This window comes from Numida meleagris, chromosome 1, assembly GCF_002078875.1.
Source record: "Numida meleagris isolate 19003 breed g44 Domestic line chromosome 1, NumMel1.0, whole genome shotgun sequence".
Lineage (NCBI taxonomy): Eukaryota > Metazoa > Chordata > Aves > Galliformes > Numididae > Numida > Numida meleagris.
The window spans coordinates 96,402,813-96,427,553 of NC_034409.1; the positions used below are offsets into that span (position 1 = coordinate 96,402,813).

A 24,741-nucleotide genomic window follows, 5' to 3' on the forward strand; every position below is an offset into this window, starting at 1 on the left:
CTCCAGTGCTCAGCCTCCAAAGGAGCAACCCTTTTGCCCGGCATATTAACTTCTGGAAACTCCTTGTTAATCACTGCGGCTGCAGTTCCTGCTTTGATTCTTTTTTACTACTATCTGAGTGCGACTTCTCATCAGACTAAGACACTTTTCTTTTGTCTTCCTTTCCATCTTGTCTTGTGTTGTCAGTAAGATAAGCAGTGCTGCTGTAGTTTTCTGTTCGGTAGTGGTGTGATGGAGTGCTGACAGTTATGTTTACTTTATGAAATGAACTATTAGAAAATAAGATTTACAGTGAGAACTGGCACTGTTCCACTAACGAAACAAATCTGATATTCAACAGAAAGGCATATATATAATGGTCTCCATTGTGTATAGTATCATCAGGGAAAACAGTAACATCACACTTTTTCTTTGCTAGCAATCTTATAAATAATATATTCTTCAAATAGTATCATAGAATCATGGAATCAGTAAGGTTAGAAAAGACCTCTAAGATCATCTAGCCCAACCACTGACCCATTGCCACCATGCCCACTAAAGTAGAAGGCTAGCATATCTAATGGAAGCAGTTATTAAAAATTCTGCTTACAGACCCACACTGGAATATAGAGAAGTGGCTAAGATCAGTGTGAGCCCTGGACTTACAGGCTACATGATCTTCCCGTTACTTTGGAATTATCAAATGACAGTTTGGCATATACATCCAGGAAACACTTTGTTTGGAATCGCTCCCTTCCTTGCAGCAGTCCCTGAAGTCAGCCTCCTTTCATTGGGAACTAGCAGAGATGTCGAGCGTGAATGCAGAAGTAGTTTAAACACCAAAGCAAGAACGTTTCAGCTTGGATATTTCAAACTGTGTTTTCGCCTATAAGAAGGAAGTTATTATGAACTTAGTCGAGGGAGACATTTCAACCTTTTCTTAATGAAAAAAAATCTTTTTATGATACTAGTGGGATTTATCAGTGCAAGAAGTAACAACTGGGGCTCTAGAGAAAGATGTAATGCTGTTTCATGGAGGATTTGGATATTTTGAAATTTGATTTTGCTCCAAGTCAGAAGGAGACTAAGAATATTTAAGTTTTCATGAAAGAAAAGGGAAACTTAATGCCAGGAAAGTCCATTAAAGCTCTGGCATCCTCATTCTGAAGTGGGCCTGCAAGAAATAGGACAGCTTTCTGCCATGTCTTTGCTGAGCTGTGATATTCTTCTCAAGCACTAGCAAAATAACAAGATAAGAAAACTCCAAGGGGGAAAAGTTGTCTATAGGAATTTATTGACCACAGTGTGAACACAGCTTTTCACTGAAATCACAAGACACTTACTCTTTTCTTCGAGGAAAATTAGAGCTTTTCACACATTCTTCACTGGCGTGCTGAAAGAGGCAGGAGAAACAGAGCACTATCACATTTATAAATAGCTGGATTTCAAAAAACATGCAACAACATGAAGCTTAGAGACATGTTATCTTTCTTCCACTTTAGTGACCTCATTTCCAGACATGGACACTTGGCCTGAACAGCCAATGGCACAGGCAATCGCACGGCACAAGGCTGCCATCGTTGCTCAGTCAGCCCCAAAGTCATTGCCACAGCCTCTCCGTCCCCAGAAAAATCAGTCAGAACTATTGCTATTGTGTGAAATAATAGTATTGCTTTACCAGGATGTAGGCCATTTAAAATAGATTTCTGAGCCACCACAGAAGGACTGCAGGGCCACCAGAGTGCCACGGTGCCTCTCTCCCCAATCATGGAGCACATCATGCTCCTGGTAGCAGGCTACGGCACAGCCCCATCCTTGTTGGGTAGCAGTGAGCCCCAGGCTGCGATGTCCATCTGGGCACCCCCAGGCACCCTCTCACAGGACCAGGCTCTCCCCAGTACTGGGTACTGCCCACAGCCTCCCATCGTGACTGGGGAGAAGGGATGAGTTTGCTTTCCTGAGGGGAGAGGCTTCAAGTGCTCCTGTCAGGCTGCATCCCAGCCCATGGTGGTTCATGTGGAGAAACCACGAAACCAACCGAGGACAAAGAAATCTATCATTAGCTTCAGACTGAGAATAAATAATACTAATAATATGTAAAGAGCATCAGCTGGATGTGGAAACGAACTGTCACTTCGCAATGAAGGATGCTCTCGCATATATAAGCACATAATTCACAACAATATCCTTAAAAAGATAGTAAGAATTTAAATGCATGTGTATGCTTGGGTATTTAATGCACCATGCAGGCATCATATTTCTTTCATATTTTAAACACAAATCATGGCATCTTCTTTAATGAGCTGAGTTCCATGGCAATGATGAATTTTTATGGCAAATAGCACTACTGTGCCATGCTTCTTCATTAATACCCTGATTCAGCAAAGCATTTTAACATATGCTTAACTTCAAGTATCTGAATAATCCCCAAACTTTCTGTGCTGTGCGCATCCTTAATATTCACTAGATCCATACAGAATTTGTTTGAATTGGGTCATACATATCAAACATAACAGCCATGTACCTACAGGATACCCTGCCTAAAACAATTAGTTAAAATGCTAGGTGCTTCGTTAGCTCTGCATTAGTAATTTTAATTTTCACTGCCTCTTTGATTTGTGAAGAGTAAATGTGTATGCACACATGAACTCAAGACCTGAAAAAATGATGAAGGTAAAAAAAAATAAAGGCACATTGTGGGTTCAGGACACCTATAATAAACTTGAGCTTCATCAGCATTTCTGAGTTTTTTAACCAAGAAATATTGATTCATGTTTATTATATTTTATGGCACTTTACATCAATTTATAACAGTTACATTAAGGAATAGATGGGCCGGGATAAAAGCCAATATGGGTATGAAAAAGATGAAGTGCTGTCAGGAATAGCAACTTTCGAGTCTCAGGTACAGCCCTTGTTTTTATACTTCATGATATTTTATTTAATATATGGTGAAAGGATTTCATGATTAATTTTAAAATACAAATTCTAGAAAACAACATGACATACAATGACCACCTGAAGATCATCTTAGCAATGGTATTGTTTCAATATCAAGTCAAATTTAAATTATTTTCAAAGCATTTATAACTAAAGAGTGAAGCCATAGCAACTCTTGTGCAGAATCACAGTTGAAAAGTTTGAGAGAAAATGAGTTTAGGTTTCAAATATGAATTAGCTACTTCATTTTTTTTTCCAGAAGAGCTGATCATTTTAGAAACTAAGAGACATCAGTTAAAAAACTAGTTTTATGCACAAAATCCCTTGTTGCTATGTTACCATAGATATTTATATGAGAGGATGCCTCCCAGTGTGAGCCAAAATCTGTTCATGCAAATATTCATAAGCCAGGTGAAATACAGAAGTAACGAGGAATCTGTGGAGTCTTCATCAGATATTTCCTTTACTCTGTATGGTTATCTAGTCCAGCTAGACCCCTTCACTTACGAGCTGTATGATGGGGATTTCTTCTTCTGCCATCCCAGCTGACAGATATGGCCCAGGTCCTCAGCAGTTCTGGAAGTGCTGCAGGATCCTGTAAAACTGAAATACAGGTTGAGGCTGCTCCGTAAGTCTGCCTATGGCACAACGAATCACAGAAATTAAAACATATAGCTAACACTTTAAAAATGGGCATCGTACATTGGTGTGTAATTTTGTGTACTTAATTATTCCCCAGTCCGAAGCAGATGCACAGTTGGTAATCCCAAGGTAATCAGACAGGAAATAGATTTACTTGCTGCTATATTTTGAAATAGTTGATTGATTACTGAAAATATTAGGAAAAAGCTGGTAGAAGTTTAGAAGTCCCAATCTGTAGTATAATATGCTTTTTCCACATGCCCTAAGATTGTTAAATTCATTCTCTGACATTTCTTAGTGTTCTCTCTCTATGGACACTGGAATTTTCCTTTGAGCATTATCCATCTATTTGTTCCTTTTTTTGTGGCCACCTTCCTTGCAGCTTTGTCCCCTTTCTTCAGTTTTGCACACCTTTTTTGATGCTTATAAGGAAAATAATAAACAATGTGGTGCTTTATAGGCTTTTTACCCAATGAATGCAGGATATGCTTGAGATAAGTAAATGTATAACAAAATGATAAAGAAATTGTGTATATGTTGCTCATGTACTCCCTTAGTTTGGTGGCACAGATTCTGGGAGCATGCTATATTTTCAGTGTCATCAGACATGAAACAAGTATGCTTTGGACCAATGCATTAGATTGGTACAGGGATAGAAAGCCATTCGAACATGGCAAATGTAAAGTTGAAAGCATAGGATCCAGTAGCAGAGAAGGTATGGGACTCATTAATAGACACCTGGCAATGGGAGCTGTCTGGGTTATCTTCTTCTTGGTGGAATCCAAACAGTGTCCTTTGTATTGCTACAGTGCCCAGGTCTCTGTTTCCTCCTCTTTTGTCATTTTTCTAGTTACCTCTGCATTAAGTTTAGCTAGGGAGGGTATTTCAAAGGTTTCTCTTAGCTGTGATGATGGGTGGGGCATAATATTTAGCAGGGTGTATGAAATATACATCTATCACACAGTTTATAATAGCACAAAGCATATCTTAAGCAGAGACATCTGACCAATTTTACATTATCTCTCAATAGCACACAAATACCAGCACAATTATATAGCTTATATTCCTGAATATATTGCCAAAAGCTGGCTTTAAAATGGTTATTGCAATGCAAGTTTGTGTCCTAGTCCTACAGCCTGATCATTGGTATCTATGAGTCTTGCATCTGGTCACAACTGTATTCTTTTTCTCGGTCACAGCAGTTGAGTGGTGCACCTACACAGAGCAGAATGTAAGACTGGGGCCCAAATTTATGCACCATCTGCCCTTGGTCATGCATGCCAGCTTTTATGAAAATCAATCACTTTGTCTCTCCAAAGAGCTCCCATAAGAAAAATGCCCCCGTATAAGTTCAGAATTTACAGTGAAACATCTTTCTTAAATGATCTGTTTTTACTGATTCGTTGTTGTTGTTTGTTATTTTTTTTTTCTTGTACAAATAGTCATCATTACATTGTTTGGGGTGGAAGATGTCAGTTCAGCCTGAGGCATGACAAAATATCCAGAAACACACCACTTGCTGTGCCCCATTGCTTTAATATTGTGCTGTTTAATAAGAAAATGACCCCAAGTGCTCGGATGACAACTCCAAAATGGACCATAAATATTCTGTACATAAGGAAAAGCTGAAAGCTAAAGTATGCCACATAATATTGCTATCGTGCAAAAGGGAATAGGAATACATTCAATTTGCCAAAGTGTGACAGCCACTAACATTTATTTAGAAGATACACCGAGTGGATATTTAATTTGTGTTTTTTAATAAATGAGTGAAAAGAAATATGGGTTACTCTGCAAACGGACATCAGAGGAGCACCGATTTGGGTTTGATGTATAAGACACATGAAGAACCCAATTCTGAGCACTGCTAAGTGATCCTTGCAAAACGCTGAGCCCCTGCTAATTTCAGTAGGAGTTGAGCAAACTCAGCACCTGGCAAGGATGGGTTATCTATATTTAAATATGGAACGAACACTCATCCAAGCAGTTATGATAAACTGATGCAGCTTAGAAATTACATGTTTGGTTAAATTGGGGTAATCACAAAGAGAGAGATGCTCAAATAAGCAGCCATAATTGGTACAACAATGATTGTATCCTCCTTCTGATCTCAGGTCCTCCCTGAGGATTCTCTATGAGCCTGCATTAATTAAGGGAAAGCATGTGACATTTCTTGCAGCCTTTGACACTGAGTTGACCTTTCCCCAGGTTACTCATGAACACCTGCTGGCATCAAATATGCTTTTTACTGTATTGAACCCTTTATCTACCAGACATTCATAAACACTCAATAATATTCCTGACCAATTATGGAAATGCACAAAAAATGTTATGCTGTTATAACAGATGACCAAAAAGTCCATAGGAAATAATTTATTTGATGATCAGGAACTTTTTCTTCTATGACCAAAGCATTTATCAAGAATACATTCCTCGCTTAAAATGTTCAGTTGCTGTACGTATTGGTTGTTAGTTTGTTCTTAGGACATCTGTGATGGGCATGTGGCTCTTAAACCTGCTGGATAGAAGGGCCAGGGCTCCTCTTTTTGCTTCCTAGGTGGATATGAGTATCTCCTTTGAGTCTAGCTCATTCTGTAAAAGTAGGCTCACTTTTACTGTTCCCTATACTTTCTAGTTTTTTTTGCAAAAACATTAAAAATAGTAATTTCAAGTTTTGGTAAGCTTCTAGGGAACCTCTCTCCTAAAATATTAAGGGAAAATAAATGCAAAATGAGCACAGATGTAATAAAGACAAATGGAATATTTTTTTTTTTCCCTAATACCTTCAGAACAGTTTTTTATGTGTTCATTTCTGTTTAGTCAGTCACATTCTCAACATTTTATGCCTCCCAGAGTTAGAAATAGCATGGTGTTGAACATGCCTACAGCCTTAAACTCCCATCAAAATTACGACTGGAATTTCCATTATTTCACAAAAGCAAACAAAATAAAAACAACAATAACAACAACAAACACATCAGCTAAACAAAACCAAAGTGGATGAAGCTGCACACCTAAGCACTCCCTTGGAGTATCTGTATAGCCAGCAAACACAAGGCACTGGCATCTGCTGTGGGAACATCAGGGCTTAGCGTGGGCAAATTGGAATGGGCCGTGTGAGGCTGAAGTTCATGTTGCTTGTGCTGGCGGCTCTGTGAGACACCTTGACTCCAGGTTATCTATGAAATGTACACATGCTGTTTGGCACATGCTCCCAGTATGTAAGAGATTAAAAAGCGTGGTGAGAGATGCAGTATGTAGTTACACTGAATTGTATTCCCTCTGCAAGAATGTGTCTTCTGCTTCTATGTAGAAAAAGTCTTGCACAGGTAATGAGTGGCATCACAGAGAAAAGCAATGTTGAATTCCTGTTAATAAAACAGGAATAAAAGCAGTCAGATAAGACACTGCACCTCTGCTTTTAATTCTGTACGTGTTGGCCCCTGCAACTATTGGTTCTCCACAAACGGTAGTTTATTATCCTAACGAAACTCATCCGCACTGTGGCTTGCAGTGCATTTGTAGTGCAATTACTCTTCCCTGCCATTCTTGTTTGTGCTAGCTGTGTGTGTCAACTCAGTTTTAAGTAAACAAGAGAGGTGGGGCAAATTCCACTTCCCAGGGGTCTTTCCCATATCCTTTGAGCTCTGTTTTGGAGCAGTCCTTAGAGTGGGACCTGCAATGCAGTGGTACAGAGCCTTATTGTAAGAGATCTTCATGCCATGCCATTGCAGGGACGTACAGATATATTACACCTCTACACAAAAATGCAAGAGTTGGAACGTCCCCCAGACAAAGGACAGAGGTCCCATCTGCAATGAGATAGCGCTGAGTCACAAACAGGGGTGCTGTGGAAGAGGCACGTGAGGAGTCCATGTGGCTGTGCGGCCCCTGTTAGAGCAAAACATGTAAGGAGAATAGTCACTGAGACCATTCCTACATGTGACATTTTTTGTTGTTGTTCCGTGCCAGTATCTTTTCTAAAATCATCTCCCTGTCACATTCTCTAATGTTTGATACGCCTGCTTTCTGGTGTATCAGTTTGGGTGAGTCACCGTAATAAAGTGGCCGTGTCACAGGGAACTAACATCCCTCTTGCAGTATATAGCTGTGCCAGTGAATGCGCCAGTGTGACACCTTTGTGTGGATGGTACCTGCATCACCCTTCTACCTGCTTTATCCTCCGTGGTCTCCTCTCCAATCTGTGGCATTCCAGCCGTGGCTATCATTATTCACCATTTTTAACTTACTTTCTTGAATGCAGATGCTCTATTTTATCATAATCTACATATACTCTCACTTGCTCCTCACTCACTTGACTTTAATGAATCCAGTATATGCAGACTCTCCTGTGTCAGTGCCTTTCAACCCAAATAACCCCACCCTCTCTATTTTCTTCTTTCTCTTCCTAGGACAAGGCTGATCACTTGTGTTAGGAAGTAACTGCTCTACCTCCATTGCTACGTGGTGTAGAGCCTACTCAACAAGTCCTTCCTGGATTCATAGAATCACAGAGCCATACAAGGGCTGCTCTGAAAGTAATGCCTCCTATTTTATTATCTTGACACATGACGCCCAAGACAGATGTTGGCGGTATGGCAGTAGAGATTGAACCTTCCCACCAATATTCCATGACATTTGGTTGCTGAGTGACAGATGGCAGCAGAAGGGCAGTCTGACAGAACGGTGTCTGATGTGGAAGTGCATACGAATCATAGAATCATAGAATATCCATAGAGTCAAATGCCCTTGTCATCAGATAGATGACATCAATCACTCTTCTTTTGTCTACTGATGCCATCACTCCAAACATAGGTAGCCAGTATCTCCCTTTTTGCTGGAAATAACTGAACCAAACAAATGTTCAAAGTCAGGTGTTTGCCAGTATGTATTGTCACAAAGAGCCATTGATGAGCCTAGTACAGCCACTTGATCATCTATTTTACTATTGTCTTAATTCCTAATGATTAAAAAAATTGGCTTGGTCATTTTAAAATTACACAAGTAAAAAAAGTATATGCTGAGTGGTTTAAAAGCATTCTTTTTACATCATATATAAATTAAAAGCTGCTTAATTTTAAAATGTATTTTTGGCTGAAGTGCTTGTTGTGGAAAAGTGGTTACTCAGCATGAAAAGTACTATAAGTACTTTTCATAAGAATTTTTAAGACATAACATGTCTTAAACCAATGTCCTTAAAAGTCACTTAATTCAAATTTATATAATCCACATTATGAAAGAAAAAAGATCAGGTAACGTATATTTCCAGGAGAATGCATTATAGCTCCTTTAAAACTGTTGTGGTCTTCTTCTTGAAGTCTTATGCACTTCTACGAAAGACTTTTCCACTATTTAATCCCTTAAAAACAGAAGTAAGAAATGCCACCAAACTTCACTGAGGTGGTGACAGGTCATCTCTGATGATAAGCGCTTTCAACAAGTTTTTGAATGGAGAGGGTGCAGTAGGGTGGAGGTGGCAGAGATTTAACTTTAAGAATATGGCAGTTTGAAAGATGTGGCTTCATAGCCTGTTTGGTTTCCTCCAGCTCCACTGTACCGGAGTGCTGTGTCACAGCTTCTGGGTTTTAGTTGTACGGTTTCGTGGGCTATGCTTTGTTCATCAACTGCATTTTAACTAATGGCAAGAATGCTTATTGCCCAGCTAGGTATTCTTTGATGTTTTAAATTAAAATACTTTAGATATTGGGTTTAATAACAGTTTAGTGCCTTAAAATTACAGACTTCATGTTTACATACTACAAGCTCTGTCATGCTAAAATAGAAGGAAATTGAACATGCCTTTTAGCATGAGTAGAGTGGGATCTTACTTCAGGAGAGATTCTTCTCCCAGTGAAGGCTCGATCCTAAAGGTTAGTCACAAAAGATCAATCCCATTTGATTTTAGTGGGTTTGAGTAGGTGACTACTGATACTTATGGAGACACTACAGGGTCAGGTCTTACTTTGGCTGCTGTTTAAATGACACTTGTCATCCCAGCAGCACCAAGGGCCTGTACTTTTTCCTTACAATAAGTAGATCATATATTGTATGTGATGATAATTTACAAATGTTGACTTGTGCTTATACTTTGAAATGTCTGAGACTATGGGCACCTAACAGTTCATTTAAATGTACAGCAGTAAGTGCTGTGCCATTCTCGTCATTGCTAGCATCATACTGTTGACTTTTCAAAGGTAGAAAACCAGAAAAAAAACACGTTTTTTTTTTTTTTTCTCCCAGTAGCAACTGTAATCAACACTGTGGACGTGTCTACAGTGAGATGTTCAGGCATATATTGAGAAGCAGAATCTTCTACACCCTCAGAGTGGTTCAACTTCGGCTGAAGCCAGCCATGCAGGAAGTGTTGCCTTCGCTCAGCCTACGCCCCGTGTCTCCACAGTTCACATGGCTCTAGGAAATGCTTTGGCCACACAATGAGCTTGATCAGCTGGTCTGACTGCAAATTGATTAGGGAGAGAGACATTCAAATGGCAAGAGAAGATAAGAGTGGGAAATGCTTTCGTAGCAGAGGTGCCTTTTTTGGGGACAGCTGGAAAAATGGAAACAAGCTGTAAAAGTAGGGAGGGTAGAAAAGCATAAGGAACCAGACACCATTTGATCTGTAGGGGAAACCAGGTGTAAGGCAAAGCCCTCAACTTGCTGTTGATTCAGATTCAGGGATTACTTCAGAAGGGTTAGGAAATTTAATCAATAATGTACACAAGTGCCGTATTTTTATGTGTTTGTATATTTCTTGAGTCAATTAAGGCAAACTGATGTAAGATACAATTGGATTTTAGAACCCTTCAAAGGTCATATTTTTGTTTGTTTCTGTCACCACATGGCCTAGAAAAATGAACTATAATCCTAGTTTATCGTGGGTAAATATGGTTGTGGAGCCTCAGAATATATAAACCTCGCAGTCCGATTCTTTGCAGGTGTTGCAGGTGTTACAAGTCTGTACTTGAGAATCACAGCAGGAAAGTGAGGGTGCAAGAGACTGAGGGTGTAAAGAGAGGGTGAAAGAGAGCAATGCCTCCAAAGTAGGTTAACACTAGAGAAGTTGAAGCCCTTGCCCTGAGAGTACAAGTGGGGAGTACCCCACAGTAGAAATCTCTGCAAGGAAGAGACCAAGTCTTTAGGAGACAAAAATAAGGGGAAAAAAAAGAAAAATCGCTGACTTTAGGAAAGCTGTCTCCAGGTTGAATTCAATGCTGCTTGGATCCCACACTCTATGCAGAGCAACTGTTTCCCCCATAGTGATTTATGTAATTATAACCTTGCTTCTCCTTTCACCTTCAGAGTGGGAGGTTTTGTAATTCTTGCTAATTTCAGACAGATCTCCCACTGTTTCATGAGGAACATTTTATATAACACAAATACTTCTGTGTGGCTAACGTTTTTAAAGCTGTCTTCGAATTTGTCATGGAGGATAGCATATTTTCTTTCCTTAAGCAGCTGAAATTAAACCAAGGGCTTTGTATTGCTCATGGTTTAAAAACGTGTCTGTTTCAGGCAGCAGATGTGACATTACCTGGGCCTAATGGGAGCTTTATTAGTGACTTTGTCTAAATTGGCATTGGCTGGGTGGTCAGTGCTTGAACTGGTGAATTATTAAGCAGACCTCAGTTCCAACAAAGATACTGGGAACTGAGAGATATTCAAAGTGCATGTAGTGGTACACAGTGGTTTAGTATACAGATATCCAGGCTAGTTCAGATACCAAGGAAGTACCAGAGAATTAGCACAACCTCCCGATGCTTCTGGGATAGCGCTCAGCTAAGATGCACAAGGCATCCACACTAACTCACAGATCTCTTCATGCTGTGTCATATAAACTCACTCTCAGATTAAAGCATGGCATGCTCAGCACTGTTTCCAGTTTTACCTCATAATTACATCCAGACTGTGGTTTCTCGTCTAGTTCTTTCCTTCTCCAGCAACGCTTTAAACCTTTTGTTTGTCTTTCCTTCTTTGGCTGCACTTTATCCTCGTTTGAACAGAGATGGTATCCAGGAAATCCTTCTCTCGTGCTTTCCAGCATTTTACCAGCATTCTGGTATGATATCAATAAGCCTGTAATTGGAGAAAAGGTACCAAAAATGACATTTTTCCACTGTGTGTACAAAAGATATGAAGAGGTAGGTTGACAAGAGTGAAGTGCACTGTGCATCACTGCAGGGGTGCAAAAAAATTCCTTAATGACAGATTTCTTACCAACAAATTCTATTTGTTTTTGCTTCTAGAGTTGTCTGTGCTAATGACAAGCAACTCTGCTTGGAACTTATTTGCATAAAGTATTGTACAGTGCACACTGCGTATAAGTGGATGAGAGAAAGAAAGCAAGGCCACCCAGAGACTGTATCCCCATGGCAACCCCATTTAATGAATTACTTAGAACCAAGAGAATATTGAACAAAAAGTCCCTTCCAGTACAGCTAGTAGAGCACCAGTGTGGACACTGTCACATACTGGGGCCAGTGAAGAAGAAAGATTTGAAGGCAGACTCATGGATGGGATTAGTTTGATTAAATGTAGATATCTACCTCTGAGCTAATCGACTTTGGCTCCATTTAGCAGTGGGAAAACATGAGTCTTCATTTTGTCAGATGAATTTCCCATTAAAAAAATTATAAGGGAAGCCTTTAGCGATCGGGTGAGTTGGGAAATAAGGTGAGTTAAATACAATCTTAGTCCCCATTGTACATTCTCCACTACATTGGAAAATAGCTTTCTAAAAATTTAGAGACAAAAAGGTGTTTTGAACAAAAACAAGCACAAAAAAGCGTCATATCATGTCACTGGCAGTAACTTTTCTCCATCTGCTACACTGTCTGATCCTTCTTTCCCTCAGAATGTTAAAAACTTACATGAGAAAAGTTCCAACACTGTAAAACAAAGAAGGTCCAGAAAATGAGGAAGTCTATTTATTTTTTGCTTTTATTTGGAATTTTATTAATTTTTCTGCCACTGATTCACAGCCAGCTGGGCTGGATATATGGTTATTCAAAAGACACTTGCTTAATGGATTGACTAGCTATGTCTAAACTGTGGGATGTGGAGCTGGCCTTTTGCCTTGCCTGTACTTCATATCAGGATGAAATCCAGTCTACGCCTTTCCGCTCCAGTCCAAACGGCACCGTGGTGTCTGTTGGATGGAAGAAGAGAAGGTGGAAACTGTCAGCATTCTCTGAGGCATCTCTGGTGTAAACAGCAGAGATATATGGAAAGAAAGATGTAATTTTTCAGTTCTCATGGAGTCACAGGAATCGTACCTTTTGTGTTCAGTTCCTATTCATAGTCATGTGATAATAATTAAGTAGTTTACACTTGATATCTGCGTATGTAAAAGTGGTTAGATTTTGAAGTTGGTTTTTTTTTTTTTTTTCAGATAGGCTTGTGTCTGCAGCACATACATACACAAACAAATCCCCTCACCAACAGAGTCTGAGAAAAGGGGCAAGTATTTCATGAGTCATATCCCATAGACTGCCGTATTTGCCCCATGGAAGGCCTTTGGGAACAGGAGGGGAGAAATTAAGGAAAAAATTGCTGCCATTTTGGGTTGTATGGTAGAAGGGAGTGTCTTAGTATTCAGGGCTTTGGGGCTGCCAGTTTTATGAGGGAGTAACAAACAGTTTTTTACTTCCTTTTTTTTTTTAAAAGTAGATAAGCCTGTAAATTGCAGGACAACGAGTAGGATTTTTCAGTTGTACTAAATCACATCAGCATAAATCAAGACAACTATCCTTAAGCAGAATGCAAATTTTCCCCAACCTGGAGTTCATCCAGCACCTGCAAATGGAATTCTGCTTCTTCTTCCATTCACCCAGTACTTTGTCTTAGAAGGGAGCTTCTCTCCTAAGCCCCCATGTTGAGAAAGGGGAAAATGAAACTTATGTTAACCCCTCATATTCAGAGTATTAGCAGTTTGTGCTTGTACGACTAGCCTCGAAGCTATTGTGCTGAAATACTGTTTATGATCTCCAAAGGAATTTATTTCAGCTGGAAAATGGTTAATTTACAGCCAGAGCTTAAAAGGGCAGAAAAAGATAGCAGTACAATAGGGTTCAACGCATGATGGGGGAAAATAAATATCTCATAGAAAGAGATATCTGAAATTCAGATCACATTGAGATGCAAAGAAAGCTGTGAAAAGCAGTAGGAGGGTGATTGTATTCCAATTAGATTTCTTCTGCTCATATAAAACAGTCTTGGAATGAAAGTTAATCATATGATTTATGGATCTTGGGGGGAGTGAAACCATATGAGCTCCCGAACAATGAGAAGAAAATGAGACAGAGGGCAAAAAAAATAGAATATTTCTGAGGCTGTGCTTGTGGGAAAATAAACAAAGACAATGATGTCTAAACATGTCCTTGATTTAAAAATTTACCTTTGCTCTATCCTCTTACTCATGTTCTTGCCATACAAACAAGTTAGTTTGCTTGGCCAAAGTAGTCAAAAGCAACTCATGATTTGATATGTCACAATCATTCAGGCACTTGATAAAAATATTTCTGTAAGGTTTCTAAGAAACATCTCTGAGTTATGTTCCATAGTAGGTTAGTTCATTTGTATGATTGGCCATAAGCAACCTGACATCTGATCTGGGCTTGGGTCACAAATAAAACTGGGTCCTTTCATTGGCTGAATCCTTTTAAAAGCATTCCATGTGTAACTTATACAAAACTTGCTGTCAGCCAAACTGGAGAGGCAGGATTCGTGTAATAGCCCTGCTCAGCATCAGGGTTTGGAGCACTGTCACACTGAGGCAGGAGGACTGCCTGGTACCAGCAAGGACCCCCTTATGTACTCTTATTTTTCCTTCAGTATATCTATCAGTAGCTAGCCCTCAGAAATGTAATACCAGGGGCATTTCTGAAATGACCAGCTGAATAGATGTAATACATGCCCTTTTATATGAGCCATTCTTGGGTTTCATTCTTCTGCTCAGACCTGCTTTGGGGATTAATGCAGCAAAGAGGAGTTCAAGTAAAACAAAGATTATATTGGTAGACAGAAGATACCAATTTTGAGATAGATTCTAAAAAATTTTTAGCTGTGCTTCCTTTAGATGAAAACACATACTTAGGGCTGTTATGAAAGTCATACTCATAGGTATAGAAACATGCAGAAATACTCAGAGGCAGCACTTTCTACCAAGACAGGTAGAAGATTTCTTTTCATCAAAATATATGAACTCTTCCATTCAAACTCGAAATGGGATGTGTTTTATACCTCTAATCTAAACCTAGAGTCCCCTTTTCACCCCACTGCAATCCTGTAGGTGTCAGATTGAATTTTTAATGGGCTGTTCACCTGGATTACAATTCAGGATAAATGTCTGACCTGAAGGTCACTGTGCTCACGTCAAACCTTCAAGTTTGAAGCCTATGTCTGGTCATGGGTTATTGGTACATTTTACAACTTTAGTGGACATATTTCCACATGAAGTTCTTTGCAAACTCCAAGTAGCAAGGAATGCTCTATCTTTACCAATAAGGGCAAAAAGACTCTGCCCCTAGTTTAGTTTGCACAGAGTGATGAAACAAGGTTAAAAATTTGATCCTGATTTTCCATTCATTTCCTGGTCTGCATACCAATTATCTAAAACCTCTTCTAAAGAGCTGTTGACAATCTTCCATCTTAACCTTCAGACCCACTGCAGCTTCCTATCTCTCAGTGGGAAAGGGCCTGCTATCTCTTTCCAATCCAGAAATACACACTGACATATGCGTTAACATTTTCTGCTGCTGCTCTGCTCCCATACAACAGGAAGCAGAAAGTAATTCCTAATTGATTATTTCTATATTCTTAATAGGGACTATTTATAGTCAGAAATTGTCTCTAGCAGCCATCTGTTCCTTATGCTGCTCCATACATACCCTCATCCCTGACCTGTAGTAACCATCCTTTCTTCAAGGAAAGAAGGTTTAAATATTCATGCAGGCTAAGTCTTGAATACATTCTTAATTGTTATCACAATCTCCCAAACATAAATGGTTTGTTCCTCCTTTAGACTTTCAGCATTTGAAATATTTACTACAGTCAGTGAGGGCATGTCTCACCTCACAGGAGATAATATCTGCTTTTTGAAAAAATTTCATGTATTCAGGCTTGCATTTCTGAAGAACACTGAAAAAGAGGCTTACTCAAGAAAGCTTTGCTAGCATGTTAACAATATTGTATTTCTTGTGACTGTGTTTACATTGTGGTCATACTGGAGGGAAGTCTAGAAATCTTGGTAGTGGGAAAGCTACAGTCATTCCTATTCGGAATTTCTCAGGTTTTTTTGTCATCTATTCTTTCAGATGATTGAGAACTGAGGTTTGAATTGGTATATCATGCCCTAGCATCTGGTTTTTGGGATTCCCTCAGGTAGGTATCCTGTCCGGGACTCAGCACTCACTCCAGAAGAGCACAAGTCTTTGGTCACACCTGCCAGCCTTACAGAGATGTGCCAATGCCCAAACAGAACTGAACCATGATCTCTCTTCTCACAAATGCACCACCTCATCTCCTCAAATGGAACAACAGACATAGAAAGCTAAAATATTGGTGCAATTCATGAGCTTCCTTCTTCAAAAGAAATTGTACACCCCAGCACCTAGTCACAGCAATCTGCTGAACAAGCACCTAGTGTAGACCAATAAATGAAAGGAAACTGAGAGGTCAGTACAGGTCATTATTTTCACATACCTTTGAATAATGAGGGCATCACATGTCAGCCAGAGGAGAACAAAATGTCACATTCTCTAGCTAAAGGTCATCATCGGTCATAGGTCACGGAAGGGAGGCCAGGAAATAACCTATGAGGTTAGGATGAGTGCACAAAGAAAGGGCAACAAATGTCAATGAAAGCATGCAGCTGTTGTGAGATGAAACAACTGAGGCACCCTTTTGTGCTGACACAGGCTTAAAAAATGTCTTTGCTGACATTTTTTTTTTTTAGCTGGCACTTTTATAGGACATTGACATTAATGCACCCAACCCTGAATTAGCCTTTTCTAAAAGCAACAGTTTGGAAGTTAAGTGCAGCATTTTCCAAAGAATCATAAGCATGACATTTTTATTTCAAGTGATTGATGTTACAGTGGACTTCTAGCACCAAATTCATGTTTCGTTCTCAATCATTGCATCTGTGCAGTGTGATAGCAATCAGAAACAAATGGAGGTGGCAGCCTGCCTTGCACTAAGGTACTCTGGAAATACTTTTCACCTGTTCCAACAGTTGGATGTGTCATTTCATATTTAATGCTTAGTATTACATTTATCTAGTTGTTCGTTTTAATTTGTGGATCTCAGAAAGGTTCGATTCAGTATTGCCCCTGCACCAATGACAAGCACTTGCTGGGCAATCATACAGCAAAATGATAATGAATATTTTAGGAAAATGTGGAAATATATCCAAACAGAGAGACACCTGCAGTTTCTGATGAGTGAACTGCATACTTGTCTCATCTGTCTTTTGCTTTCTTCCCTGAACAGCAGCTAAATGTCATTTTCTCTTGTCACTGTGGTATAAACCTGACAGTCTTACTTCATGAAATAACATCGTGATGCCCAGAATGCATGTTAGACGAAGGGGTGATACATCTCCCACACACATCTCACTGGACAATACATGTAAAGAAGACTATCAACAACACAACAAAAAAGGTTTACACTGGTAGCCCCCTTGCAGACGGACACCTTTTCAGTATGAATACTATCAAAAATGGCTTAAGTCATCACAAAATGCCCTTTTGGAACATGTGAATGGATTGTATATTTATGTTACATTTGTTAGAGAAAGCAGGAAAAGTGCAATCAAGAGACTCGAGAGTGGTAAAGTAGAATACAGAACCCCTGCCTCTCATTTCAGACTCCTCCAGTTGGTTATCATATGACAGAAGGCTGAGACAAGGAACCTCTCTGTGCTTCAGTTCTGCATCCTGAACAAAGAGCATTGACATCTTGTATGGTCTGTTTGGAAACTCTCAAGTGATACAACCTTCCAGATTCTTCCTGTTGCTGACCTGGGAGTAGAAAGTTTATTTTTTCAGTGACGATGCCTGAGTAATCACTTTCCCAGTTCTTTTATCTTTATGAAATCAGTTTTAAAAGAAGCACCCAAACCTTATGATCTCTTTTAAGAAAAAGATTATTTTCCTTTTTTTTTTCTAGTCATTGACTACAGATCTATAATTTGAATTTCATCCCCAAACTCAACCCACTTTTTTCTTTTCTGGTAGCTTCCCAAAAAACGGCATTTTCTGTTGTTTTCCTTATAAGGAAGGCTTTAGTTTTGCAGAGACTCAAACACTTGCTCAGATCTGCACAGCAGTAACAGAAGCCGTAGATCAAAACTGATGCATTCTCTCCAGTATCCTGAGGTCAATGTTGTTTTTTTTTTTTCTGTCTGTAACAGGGCAGGGTTTTTACCTGTGAATTTCAGAAATAGAGTGCATAAGAATTAAGCGTATATGCAAATGTTTGCAACATAGGGCAAAGGCTGGATAATTATTTCATCAGATATTATTCTTACTGGGCTTATTTACAAGGGGTATTTATTTTAATTACGCTTACTATCTACTCTTCCTTATTTTGGGTGTGTAATTGGCCACCTAAGAAAGATGCCATTCTTTCAGCAGGATGAGTTATATGCAGAGAAAACACTGCTCAGGCAGATTTGAAAGAAGCATGTTTGCCAGAGTATTTGAGTTTAGACTACCCTTTCTGCAATATTCATTTAAACAAAAGCCACTCTGATTAATGTTAGTGGAAAAAATGGTTGAAACATGTTTGAGTGTGGCTGAATTGGAGTTTCAGAGTTTGCAAACATTCCCACAAAGCATTTACCCATTATTACTTCCATCTATCTGTAACTCTACCTCAGTAAGCTCAAAGGTTCCAGGGATTTTTTTTTTATTTTGAATATGTGCAAAGCAATGTACAAGAAATCTCCTTTTCCACAGTTCTCTGTATTTCCTTCTCTGTTTAAACAGGTCAGCTAAATTATGAGTAAAATGAACTATGCTTAGGATTTCTGAAGTTAATAGCCTATGCATCGGTGAGATTTACATATTTTTATTACATAAGACAAAAAAAATACGTTAATTTTGGTTAGACATGCCACAGAAAAATACTCTCCAAATCCCAGACAGTTCTTAATTCTATTATTATTTTTTTTTAAGTACAGGCTTTGCCAAGCCTAATTCTGATTCAGTATAATCAGTAAATAAGTGAGACTGTCCTTAAGTTGCAGAAAACAGCCATCAGCCTGCTGCTGTGACCTATCAAACATCCAAAGAGCACTGTCCAGTTTGGTCCCATTTCATTGTCATTACTGGTGACACTGGGCTACACCCAAGAAAGGTGAGTCAGAACTCCACAATAAATATTATAGATCTAAGGCTAAAGAGGCTTTGCCCTTACAAGTACATTATATAATACTAAATATATAAAGGCAAGTGCTGAGTTAAAAAGAAGTCAGTGACTTTAACATGTCGTATCTGTATGGAGGTCACTGAACTTTCTTTGAAAAGTCATTTTTTCCTAATGCCATCTGCTTTTCTCATGATTTTTGCTCCCCTCAACCCATATGAAATGGATGTGTATTCAATCTTGAGCTAAGCATGCTTGCAATGATTGAGAAATGTCTAAGGTCAAAGCTTACAAAAAATTCATAAGGGAAGCAGCAGGCTTAGAAGAGAGGGCTTTTAAAAAAAGAATTTGTGAGCCTTTGTATGAATTGGGCATGACATTTTCATGTTACTGACTTCATTTATTTAATGTGGCTCCAAATAATTGATACCAGTACAGTGATAAAAGTACAGAGACTTCGCTGCCAGAATTGCGATAATGAAGAGACTCCCTGCTGATTTCATTCATGGGGCTGTTAGTCTGCCGGGAAAGACCTCTGATGAAAACCGAGCTGCAGCAAATGCCATAAAATAATCAAAGGCACAAAGACTTTTACCTGAGGGGAGCTTGGTCCGGGAGTGATTCAGGGAGGCAGAGGGAAAAGTGGGGAAAATGCATTATCTGACAAATCAGGCACAGCTTTTAAAAATATGTGATCCAAATTGTGAGGATTCAGTCGGAGACAGAAATCTGCTGTATCTATGAAACTGACCCCAATTATGTGGCTCCAACAGCTAGTCAACTGCTATATCAACAGTGCCCCTTACCTTACTGAGCATAGTTCAGACGTACCTCATCCTCATCCACCAGCTATTTGTTCACTCCATCTGAGACTGTGAGCCCTCAGAAACAGTGGCTGTTTTTTTATTATATGCTGAGCACAATGGGCTCCCCGTTTGGGCTATAGAAGATAATCATGTAGACTTAAGACAGCCATACAAGTGGCAAAAATCATTGATATAAAGAGTTCTAGAGAGGATCTGAATATTAATATGAACCTGAAATCCTTTCCAGGCAAATATCCCATTTGTCAAGTCTGATCATTTGCTTCACTTAATGTAAGTGTGTCAATGATTGATTAAAATTCATATACGTGCAGCAGAGTTACTGGGTAAATATTACTGTTTACATGTCAGAGTGGGATGAAGGCAGAAGCCTAGGTGTTGAAAACTGTGTCAAGAGGAAGGGACCACGATGTGAGTCAGCATCATAACAGACCCACCAAACATCCGCAGTGTCTCTGTGTAAACTCTGCTAGTGATAAATCATGTTGCAATAAACTAAAGTAAACCAAAATAAAAAATAAATGAAATGAAATGTCTCCTGCTTCTCACCCACATTTACCTAGCTTCAGCTTCTAATGCATTCATCACGGTGATCTTGATGAAAATCTTGATGGTTTTGTTTTCTACCAGATAAAAGAGCTTCAGCTATCAGAGATCTCTTCCTCATGTGGGTGATTGTGACTTGTGATCAAGTCACCTTAATTCCCCCTGCTATGCCTTCTCTTCATTACTGACCTGTCTTTACACATTTGGTACTTCAGATTCAAAATCTGGGTCAGAGCATTTTGCTTCCTTCTTCCAGTCCTGAAGTTACAGCGAAGCACTTGAGGGTAACTCCCTTCCATGCCTTCAGCTACACTTCTAAAGCTGCTGTGTCAGCAGCTCTCACAAAAACTTATTATGAGTAATGTCTTATTCATCTTAAAACAAAACCCACCTCTGATGAGTTCACAGGCACCTGCAACTTGTTGTTCTGCAAACGGTTTGTGAGGATGTGCCTGCAGAAGGCAGGGTGGCAGCTGTGCTGTACAGTTATGGGTCACATGTGTTGCAGTGGGTGGAGAACTAGAAAAGACGTTCTGCTAGTGGAGTTAATTTTTTAATCAGATACATTTGGTGTGTAGCATTCTTTAAATAGGGTAGGCAAACTGTTGTAACCGAGTCTGAAAATGGAACAAAAAAGATTAGCTGCTGGGATGAGTAAGATGGAACTGTTGCAAATATGGCTGAAAAGTGCCACCTTCTTTTGAGGAAAGCGTATAGAAGGAGCTGATCACAGCACTGTACACAACAAAACCTCAGTCTGGGACAGAAGTGCAGCAAACATGGAGACACCTTCCCACAGCTCAGTGAGAACAAAATCAGAGTGAGCATTGTCTGCCAAACAAATATTGTCAATAACACTGTGCTGGCTGCCTTTCTGTTGACAGAGTTTTCTAATACAGATTAAACAAATCTGGGGTATTGAGGCACAGTGTGATATGCATATAGTGATAAAGCTGTACCCATCTCCAGGAGAAGAGAAAAGCAAGAAATTTATGCACTTCTTCCCACTACTTAAATTTCATACTTCCTAAAATCTGGGTCTTGGCAGATTACAGAGTTTATACTGCTGAGTAACAGGGCCAGGGAGAAGCTAAATACTGTCCTCTGGACTGGTGACCCTACTCAACTGTGACTCTACGTCAGGCTCTGTCTGGGAGCTCTCCAACCAGCTCTGCCCAAAGGGCAGTGTGGGAGGCGGCTCACGCAGGTGACCTCTGCTAGCAGGTGGCAAGGACCAAACTGCACCAAGTTTGGCTTCGTCCATCCTGCACAGTCCTCTTTTGCACCTTCACACACTCCCCTATGATTTTGTGCTACATACATCCTGTGGCATGTGAAGCATCCTCCCAGCTCCACATTAGAAGCAGCACTCCAGTAGTCTGCAGCACCTTTCAGTATGCTTTGAAGTAATGTCCTCATCCCCAAATTGCAATAGGCATGAGAGGCACCATATGGGGCAGGAGATGGAGGGCCAAGTGCCATGTAGCAAAGGAACAGCCAGTCTGCTCTGGTGGGCAAATAGCCCTCAGGTGCTCAGAGGTGAGTCAGTCTGTGCCACACAGCCTTTTGTGCCATCCTTTCTTTAGGTGTGCAGGAGCATCCAAACTGATTGAAGGCTGAACGCTGAAGTGCACTGTTATCAGTGGAAAGGCCTTTGTTAAGAGAGGGTGGCTGGGCTTAGGAGTACCCTTGATAGCAAGAATATTTTTAAAGAGAGGATCATAGTAGCCATAGATAGTTGTAGCCACCTCTGATGCAAACAGTAGAACTGCAATGTTTCATTTACAGTAACATTAGAGTAGACTGAAAGTTTTCATTAAAGCAATTTTACCTTGGTGAATTTCTTTTTGACAAACTACTTGAATAAGTGATCAAACAAAAGATATTATTTAAATAAATAAAAATAATGCAACATAACAGTAGCAGTTGAAAAGAAATGATGCACCATAGCATAGCAATGCTTTGTTTTTGACATTTTTTGCGTAAGTGTTGGTTTATTTCAAATTCCGCTGCTAGTCTTAATGTTGAAATAAAAAAATAAGAGGAAGGATTCAAATGTAAACAAAATATTTGGATTTAAACATTTTGGGCAAACTAATTATTTTCAGAATTTAATTTTGCACAATGTTTGGAATATGTTTCTGCTTTTGTTCCCACTTAATTTAATATAAATATTTAATACGATCTTTTATATGTCAAAATTTTTCAATCCTGACATTTTTAATGGAATGGAAAATCCATTTTACAATTGACTTTAATTTGTGTGCTTTTGAATTTTTGTATCAGCTTTTGGCTTCTTGTTCAAAATGTCACTTAGTGGTGGCACTCTTCGTTCTTGAAAGAACAACTCTTACAAATACACAGTACTTTTAAAATACTGAAGGGTGGGTAACCATCATTGGCGTTCCCTCACATGAACCAGCTGTGGAAAAAGGACACAGGGAAGAAGCAAAGCACCAACCAGAAGGCTTCTCGATGATAAGCTCTTCTCTGTTTGCACTTGCTCCGCTCAGTTCTTTAGAAGGATCAGTCAACAGAAGCCAGCCTGGTGGGAAACCGTTGTCTGTGTCAGGCTGGCTAACATCAAACCGAAGCAGTACAGATTAAGAGCTTGATGCAATTTCATCTTGAAAATGACTAAGTCAGGACTTGGAGTGATTGCTCTGGAAAGCAGAGGTTCAGCTAAAACTAGCTGCAGTTGCCAGTAATGTATTGATTTAGTATGCCAACTATAACATTGATTATCTTCTGTCTGATTCAGCCTTCTTAGTTCTATCTACTGGAACTGCGGAAAAGCCTCTCATGAAAAATGCTTCAGCTTTTTTGCATCCTCCCACCAAATAAACCCCATACAGATTTAAGGAATATTTTGCCATAGTCAGAGCCACTTCAAACAACCAGAGCTTGATGTTTTTTGAAATAAGGTTTCCAGCAAGGGTTCCACGTATTAATAAGGTCAATTGAGGGCACACCTGCAAATGCAAGGGTATTGACTACAGGCAAGTTAACCTCTCTGGGCATGATCTAACCCATCTAATCCACTGCCCTTTTCCCCTTAATAATAAGGCAATTGGACTCCTTAAGGAATTTGTTTTAATATCTTTTGCATTATGGACTTTTACCTCCTGATGTTACTATAAGTTAGATTTGCGAAACGTGAGCGTAGTATTTAGATCATTTTTAAAAGCTAATTGTATTTCTTATGCTAATGAATTATTCATAGTATAATCATATAAATCCACTCTCCACATTGATGTTCTATTTTGCATACTAATCTGAACATTTTGCATTTCCCAGGTTTTGATCTAGACATGATCTTTGATATTGACCTATCCACAAATATAGGGTTTATGTTGCCCTCAGTGCTCTGTTTTTCAAATGCAGCCAAACAGCACATACATTTCATTAATATGCTGAGAGACAGACTTTGTCTCATGACTCCTTCTCTACCAAATTCTCTAGCTGTTACTTATCAAGGACCTGCAAGATATTTTGTAAGAACTGGTGTAGATATTTCTGTAGGCTAGCTATGGTATCTGTGTACTCGGATTTCACACCATAAGTCTTCCCATCCAGTTTTCTCTTCTAATTTCAGTTACTCTTTCAGTTTTAAGAGTCAGAGCACTGCATCCAGAAGTCCCAGGAAGGTAATAGGAAAGGAAGGATACTACCCTGATCTAAAGAACAAAGCATTGGCAGGTGTATAATGCTAAGGGCAGAATGAACATCATCATACTACTGAGACAATGTATGTAATCATTATGTCCAAGATTTGTTCCTTCCTTTACCAAAAATAGTTTATGCCTTCAAAGTTTTCATTGGTTCAATCAGCAATGGTTTAAAATTCAAATGGTGAAAGATACCCTTTTTTCTCCTGAGGATTTAACATTGTATGAGAAATAGTGGAAGGGGTTAAAGTTGTGTTGAATTAATAATTCTGCAGAAATTTTACAAGTAATCCATTTGTAAGACGCAGAGTTTTTTGTCATTTGGAAACCGTAGTACCTGCAAGTTTTCTTCACATCCTTGAGGATTCCTATTTGAACTACTTAATTATTAGCAAGCTGATGGTTAAAAGGTACTCAGAATGTTGCACCATGCTGAAGAAATATTCCTCAATAATATAAGGATTGGATAATTTTGATGAACAGTGAGACCATAGCCCAAGAAGACCCTACTGATAAGAGGAGATTTCCTAAGGGAGAATGTCAGAAACTGAGATGTGTCTTTCCAGTGAAATGGAGAAACAGAAATGAAGAGTTACCTCAAGTAACCTGAGAAATCCTGACCTGGTGTGGTTAACAGGAGGATCTTATTGATTTCTGATAGTGAAAATCTGTTTAGGATGACAGAGAATTCAGCATTCTTTCTCATAAAAGGATAATTAACCCAAAAGGGACAAATCTGTAGGTGACTGGAAGGATATGGCAGTCTTCCAGCC

The 24,741-nt window shown here is 39.3% G+C and overlaps 1 long non-coding RNA gene across 1 annotated transcript in view; it reads right to left on the bottom strand.

The window, feature by feature from the left end:
* The window catches only part of LOC110401867, a 67,146-nt gene continuing 43,661 nt past the window's right edge, over positions 1,257-24,741 (bottom strand). Inside the window, exons 9-11 of the long non-coding RNA XR_002440652.1 lie at positions 16,264-16,373; positions 11,450-12,709; positions 1,257-3,522 (exon numbers count right to left, since the gene is read on the bottom strand). This is a non-coding gene — a long non-coding RNA (uncharacterized LOC110401867). The remainder of the gene's footprint in view (positions 3,523-11,449; positions 12,710-16,263; positions 16,374-24,741) is intronic.